Source organism: Cebus imitator, unplaced genomic scaffold (genome assembly GCF_001604975.1).
Source record: "Cebus imitator isolate Cc_AM_T3 unplaced genomic scaffold, Cebus_imitator-1.0 Scaffold740, whole genome shotgun sequence".
NCBI classification, from domain to species: Eukaryota; Metazoa; Chordata; class Mammalia; order Primates; family Cebidae; genus Cebus; species Cebus imitator.
The window spans coordinates 119,429-127,328 of record NW_016108055.1 but is presented as its reverse complement, the minus strand read 5'-3'; positions in this window follow the sequence as shown (position 1 = coordinate 127,328).

Below are 7,900 nucleotides of genomic sequence, written 5' to 3'. Positions count from 1 at the left end.
AGAAATGATATCTATTAATAATTTAACTAAAGAGCTTCTGCATGGAAAAAGTAACTATCAGCAGAGTAAACAGACAACCTACAGAATGGGGGAAAATTTTTGCAAACTATATAGCCAACAAAGGTCTAATATCAATATCAACAAAGAACATAGGCAAAAAACACACAACCCCTTACAAAGTGGACAAAGAACACGAACAGACACTTTTCAAAATAAAATATACACACAGTCAACATGCAGATGAAAAAAAATCTTCAACATCACTAATCATTAGAGAAATGCAAATCAAAACTACAATGAGGTACCACCATCTCTTACCAGTTAGAATGGCTATTACTAAAAAGTCAAAAAATAACAGATGTTGGTATGCTGTGGAGAAAAGGGAACACATATATACTGCTGGAGGGAATGTAAATTACTTCAGCCATGTGGAGAGCAGCTTGAAGAGTTCTGAAAGAACTAAAAATAGAACAATCATTTCACCCAGAAACCCATTACTGGGTATATATCCAAAGGAAAACAAGTCATTCTACCAAAAAGACACATGCACCCCTATGTTCAAGACAGCATTATTCACAATAGCAAAGATATGGAATCACCTAGGTGCCTACCAATGGTGGATTGGATAAAGAAAATGTGGTACATATACACCATCGAATACTATGCAGCCATAAAAAGTAACAAAATCATGTCCTTTGCAGCAGCACGGATGCAGCTAGAGGATGTTATCCTAAGCAAATTCATGTAAAAACAGAAAACCTACTACCATAGTACTTTTAAGTGGGAGCTAAACATTGGATACATACCCATAAAGAGGGTAACAACAGACACTAAGGACTATAAGAGGGCAAAGGTTAACTAGATGGGCAAGGGTTGAAAAACTACCTATTGCATACTGTGCTCAATTGTACCCCAAACCTCAGAAATATACCATTGTAAAAAACCTGCACTTGTACTTCCTGAATCTAAAATAAAAGTTGAAAAGCTGGAAAAAAGAAAAATAGCAAGAAAAACAGAAGCAAAACTGTCAGTCTTCCACCTGCAGTTATACTTGATCTTAACCATTCGTTCCCTTCTAAAAGGTATTATGATTTGCTATTCATTTACCTTTATTTCCTCAGTTTTTGTGTGGCTTACGCGCTAGAACCTCACTAAGGCAAGCATTGTGTCTGTCTAGAGGAATTGCATTTCAGAAACTAGCCCAGCAACTATTAGATAGATGATATTTAGTAAGCATTTTTAAATGAATGAAAGAAGTAAAAAAGCAGAAGAGCAAAAATATAGATTATTATTCTTGTGCATAATTAACCCCTGAGATTACAAAATGCACAAAGCAATCCCTTCCCATCAGGTATCTTACACTGTAATAGAGAAAAAAGAATATAAGACGTAAAAAGGAATCGAGAGTGCTGAATGAAGAGACATTGCATGCCTCAGAAGTTCACAGGAAGAGCAAGGAGTACTGATAGATGAAATTACTAAGGATATCTATAACTAGCCAACAAAAAGAAAAGAAAACATTGGGATTCTTCATCATGATCAACCTCTGAATGTTTTCCATACTGCAAAAACCATCAGAGTTTCTCTAATATGCTATTTCATGTCAAACCCTAGTTGTCACAGTGAAAGAATTACACTTTCAACACTCAGTGAAACCAGGGGTCGGCAGGAAGTCTACCAGTCACTTCAATGATGACCACCTGCAAGACCCTTTAGGATATCACTGAATCCCTGGCCTCTGTAGGTCTATTAGCCCACCTGATGAAAAGGAGGAATCGCAGGGTACCTGGTGCTCTGAAGTATGCTACTCCTGTCCCCTCAGGCTGACTGGAGTGCCCATCTGCCTTAGTTTTCAACAACTGCAAAGAAGCCCAGCATGCAGGGAATGAAATATCTACTGGGTAAGGGGGACTGTCAATTCTTAAAATGCTTGTCAGTTAGTACAACTGCCTCTAAGGGTCTGAGGTAATTTTTATGCACCGTGGAAAAATATTTTCAACCTAAGTCCAAACATTTGGCAACTTCCTACACAGCATTATTTAGCATCATTAAGTATGATGATTTTCTAATTTTATTGCATTTTAAGATGACTTTTCGTTTCTATTTGCTGCTTTTTGCTATATTTTCAGCTGATAAAGCATTAGGCCAATAAGTATGTCTCCTAGTATTGAGATTACTTATGATTAATGAACATTATCAGTAAATATGTATTAAAATAACAAATATACAATGAGTTATAAGAAAAGCCAGGCTTTTCTTGAACTCCTGAACCCCTGATCCGCCCTCCTCGGCCTCCCAAAGTGCTGGGATCATAGCTCGCACCCAGCTGGACAATTCATTTCATTCTACAAATATGCAATGAGTTATATTTGTTATTTTAATACATATTTACTAATAATGTTTATTAATCATGAATAATCTCAATACATTACATACATCATGTAATGTACATGGCTCTATCAATGTAACAATTCTAATAATAGCTGTTGGGAGGACACCAGTAACCCATTTCATCATTTCAAATCATATTTAATCACTTGGCCAATTCATTTCATTTTTTGTGTTTTTTTGAGATGGTGTCTCGCCCTGTTGCCCAGGCTAGAGTGCAATGGTGCAATCTCAGCTCACTGCAACCTCCGCTTCCTGGGTTCAAGCGATTATCCTGCCTCAGCCTCCTGAGTAGCTGGGATTACAGACATGCCCCGCCATGCCTGGCTATTTTTTTTTTTTTTTGTATCTTTAGTAAAGACAGGGTTTCACCATGTAGGCCAGGCTGTTCTTGAACTCCTGACCTCATGATCCACACTCCTTGGCATCTCAAATAGCTGGGATCATAGGTGTGAGCCACCATGCCCAGCCAGCCAATTCATTTCATTCTAAACACTGCAGCAAGATAACACAGAAATCGATATATAGATCTTGCCTTGTACTATTAAACGTAATTTTCTGCCATTTGCCATCTCTGCAAAATTAAATTTACATGTTTCCCCTAAACTGAATAAAAATTGGTAAAATGATGGGCTCTAGTCTACTGAAGAATAGTTTTTCCATGTATGACTTAACTGTTTTGGTAGATTCAGAAGATTTCCAGGGTCACCCTAGAAATTTTTTTTAATCTGCCTAATTGTCAGAAATAAAGTAGTAAATATTCCAAAATATTCAGCATTATCCTGAACTGCTTTGTTGTCCATTTTAGGATATCCTTTAAAAATTCACATTGCTCCATAGGAACTCTAAAACAGTGTCTTCATTTATTTGTGCCTCCAGTAGGAATGGTGACCTCTGGAACAGTCACCTGAAGATCACCTAAGAGTTGCAGGATAATTATATGGTGATGCAAATGCCAAGATTTTTCCCCAAATCTGATAAAGCCTGAAAGTTGGTTGGGTTATCCAACTGTCTATCAATAAATAATATCTATTAAATGGTTCTACATGCCTGGCTTGATGTTAGTAATGGGTGACCAAGACAGACAGGGAGCTGCCTTCATGGGGCTTACATTCTAAACAATTAATTCAAATGTAAAAACGTAAGAAAATAGAAGAACTTGGTACAATGAGAAATTATAGCAAGGCAATTTAACTACAGCGAAGGGCTCAAGAAAGGTTTATTTGAGGAGGGAAAATGAGCTGAAGTTACTTTGGAAAATACATAGTATAGAGAAGAAGGAGGAATGTCCAAAAGGTAAGTCAGCATATGGTTCCAGACTACTGGAACAAATTACCAAGCATGTGGCTATTTATCAGTAGACAGTGGATTGTGTCCACATCATCTAACTGAGAGAACAGAACTCTATCATTCTTTAGAACAAAATACAAAATAGAAGTCTCTGTTCCACCCATGACTACTTTTTTGCAAATTATCTAGATCTAAAATGAGACACATCGCTAACTCAGGTGACAGAATCTACACCTAGGTCAGGACTTCATGGTAACATTCACTTTTAGTGACAGAATATTATATATGCAATAGAAGAAAAGCCTAACACCATCCTGCTCCCCAAACAGCAGCTGTCTCTCAAAGCGCCATCAAAACCTGTCTAGTCATTACCTGAATGAAAGTTGGCAACCCTAATTTACACATTACCTTTTAGGGTCATTAACATTTTTTAAATAATACTATCAAAATGATTGACTCTTGAACACAATTTTGCCTTCATTAACTTAAAATAAAATAAAAATCAAGTGCCATCAGAAAATATTTTTTTAAATCATTAAGTGTTAAGGAGAAGGGGAGTTTCTTTAGAGATTACCTAAATTTTGCCACTGAAAAAATAAAGCCAGAGAGGTGATTTGACTTGTTAAAGATCATAAAGCTAAAAAAATAAATAAATAAAATAAAAATTTAAAAAGATCATAAAGATAGTTAGAGTCAAACTGGAACTAAATTCTAATTCTTATTCTGATATAGTTTTCACAATTGATATAGATATTTGTTAAGTTATCCATATTTTTTCTCTCAAGCAAATGGAATAATGACTGGATATAGACCAGCAACCATAATTGGGAAATGTCTACTGGTCGATTTATTAATTAGGATTCTCTTATGTGACAACTGTAATTTTATAAAATATTTAGAATGAGATTTTAGCATTAATAATAGTAATCATGTGGGTTTGAGTCACAATTTGCAGTGATCATAAGCAATGACTATAAGAAACTAGAGATCAAACTGTGACAGCAAAAGATGTTTAAATATGGCTTTAATGATGACCCAGTGACAATAATCCCAATTTTCCCAATTCAGTTTCACCTCCACACTCTGTAGCTTCTTTATCCATTTTGTTGACATATGCAAACAACATTACACACAAAAAGCGCAAGGAAATCTTTCCATCACATTGCCTTAACACGCTTGTTCTGTCAAATATGTGCAGGCATTTCACACAAAACCCACTAGAAAAATACTCTGCTTTACTTCACTAAAGGCAAATTCGATGCTTAAGAAAAGGCCACAGTCACTGATTCAAGTGGCAGCACTCTGTCCCACATCCCTTTCACAGAGCATCTGTATTCTCTGGGTCTCGGGCAAGGAATGTGAGCAAAACAATCTTTTGTTCTTCTACATCTCTTCTTCTCCATCCAGGTAAGAAGCTGTAGAGTTACACGGTAGATAATAAGTGGTTGGAATCCAAAAAATGACACCTTCCATCTGCAGGAGTGGCTATTTTCTCACTTAGTCAGCAAAATGAACCATAGTCTGCCTTGAAAATGATACACATTCCCCTCCCCATCTCCAACATACACAGACACAGACACACATTCCAAGGAAAGGTTTAAACCTTGTTTGTTTTTTCTTCTCTCTCTCAAAAAAAAAAAAAAAAAAAAAAAGATAGAGATGGGCAAGAATGAGCATCTTTCACATTCTGCATTTTCAGAGTAAGTATCCAATGCAACTTGCCATGATAACTAAATTTATTATTAACTGTGTATTTCATGATGTTAGTGACAATATGTTAATGTGATTTTTCACGTCCTCCTGCAGTGAACAGATGGCTCCTTTTACTTTACTTTCCACATCAAGTGTGATTATTTCTTGGTGCCAAAAGCCACCTGCCGCTCCTCGGTCTCCAGTCTAATTTTTTATGTTGGTAAAACACAGCAGGACTTGTTATCAGTTGGATGGCGTCTTAATAAAAGGAGACATGCCAACATATTGACATCATGTTCAAGGGGAAATTTCAGCCCCTTCAAACCTTAGCCCCCTTTTCCCACCTCCTTTCAAAAAGTGAAGGAAGAAAATGAAAAAATAAATAAATAAAAACCAAATGCAAAGATCCCATCAGTTTCAAGATGTTTGATTACAATTATTGGGCCTAGAGCCAAGATGCTGAATTGGTCTCCCTTTGTTCCGAAACGCAAGCACCTCACTCAGGGCTCTGATCTTTCATCCTGTGTAATGATAATTAGCTGTAACATATTCCAAAGTCAAATGTAAGCAGGAATACATTAACATTGAGATCAGTGTCAGGGCAGTTTTAACTGGGAAAATGACAAAGAACACACACACACACACACACATACAATCAATCAATCAATCAAACATTTCAAGATTCAAATATTCATAAAATCACTTTCAGATCTGTGAATATTAAACCCATTGGCTTGTCTGTCATGTAACCTAAAATGCCAAGGGCTCCTAATGTGGATGCAGTGACTCCCACGGCCCATGCATAACAGAGAAAACATGAGTAATAAACCATGGTACCTTGCTTTAATTTTTCCTTTCTTCATTACAACAAAGAGGGACAGTACGTTAGGTGATTTGTGGTCCAAGAAGAGGTCTTCCAGGCGATTGGATGGCATGGCTCTCAACAGCTGGTCCAGCACATTTGGGAACAGCATGTAGAAAAATGCATCAGTGTTTTGAAGATTACCAACTGTGATGATGCATTGGTTATGACACAGTCTAAAAAAGTCAGATTTGCTAGCCACAAACTATATAAATGAATGCTCTCACCATCACGATACATGCTCTCAAATTCAAGGCTAGGTTAAGTCCAGATTTGGTGAAATGTAAACTTTCCACTAATTCCCACTCTTGAGATTGAAAAGATGAGCAGCCTTCTTAGACGTATGCAATTTCTTGCTGAGCCAAGACATTAAACAGGCAGCTGGTTTCCTAGAATTTAAAAAGTTTATAAAAAGCAGAAGATGCTTGTAATAAAAGTACAACTATCTTAATAAAATAATATTATGCATTAATAAAAATAACACATAATTAATGGTTTTCTTGGGATGAACAACTATAATTAGATTATTCTGCCACAGAATCTCTCAAATTGATGTAAACATAACAGTGAATTTTTTATTCCATTCACTCAACTGTCCCACTAAACAAAAGAAGCTGTTTGAAATAGGTCTCTTTGTACTGTTTTGCAGCTTGATTAGCTTTCATTTGCATTACACTTTCCTAACATTTTATTATGAAAATTTGAAAACACATATAAAGTTGAAACAACTTTATCAACCTCACATCTACCACATAGATTATATAATTATCATTATCATATTATTATACTACTTTTATCATATCTTTCTATAATCCAATCCTCTATCTCTTCATTAATCCATCCTATTATATCAGATTGAAAAGTGAATCCAGATGTGGTGGCTCACGCCTGTAATCCTAGCACTTTCGGAGGCTGAAGTGGGCGGATCACCTGAGATCGGGAGTTCAAAACCAGCCTGGCCAATATGGTGAAACTCTGTCTCTAATAAAAAAAAAAAAAAATTATTTAAAAAATTATTTTTTTTTTTTTTTATTTTTTTTTTTTTTTTTTTTTTTTTTTTTTTTTTTTTTGTTGTTGTTGTTGTTAAAGTACTGTTTATCAGCCTTGGTTAAACCCATCAGCAGTTTGCAATTACTGTACTTCAATTTGGTCAACTCACTTTTTTTTTTTGAGAGGAGTCTCACTCTGTAACCAGGCTGGAGTGTAGTGGCACAATCTCAGCTAACTGCAACCTCTGCCTCCTGCGTTCAAGAGATTCTCCTGCCTCAGGCTCCCAAGTAGCTGGGACTACAGGCACGTGCCCCACACCCGGCTAACTTTGTATTTTTAGGAGAAATGGGTTTTCACCGTGTTAGCCAGGATGGTCTCGATCTCTTGACCTTGTGATCTGCCCACCTCAGCCTCCCAAACTGCTGGGATTACAGGTGTGAGCCACCACTCCCAGCCAGTTTGGTTATCTTTCTAAACTAAATTGAGATACTTATTATCTGATTATTTAGTGGCTACAATTTATTATCAGTGAGACTACTATGTAAAGCAGTTCTTTATAAGAAGAACTGATTATTTTATAAATAAGACAAAATACTTAAAATATTCCCAGACTCAAAAACTAATGGAATTAAGAACAATTGTTTTAAATATTGGTGTGGCCAGTGAGAGAAGATATAG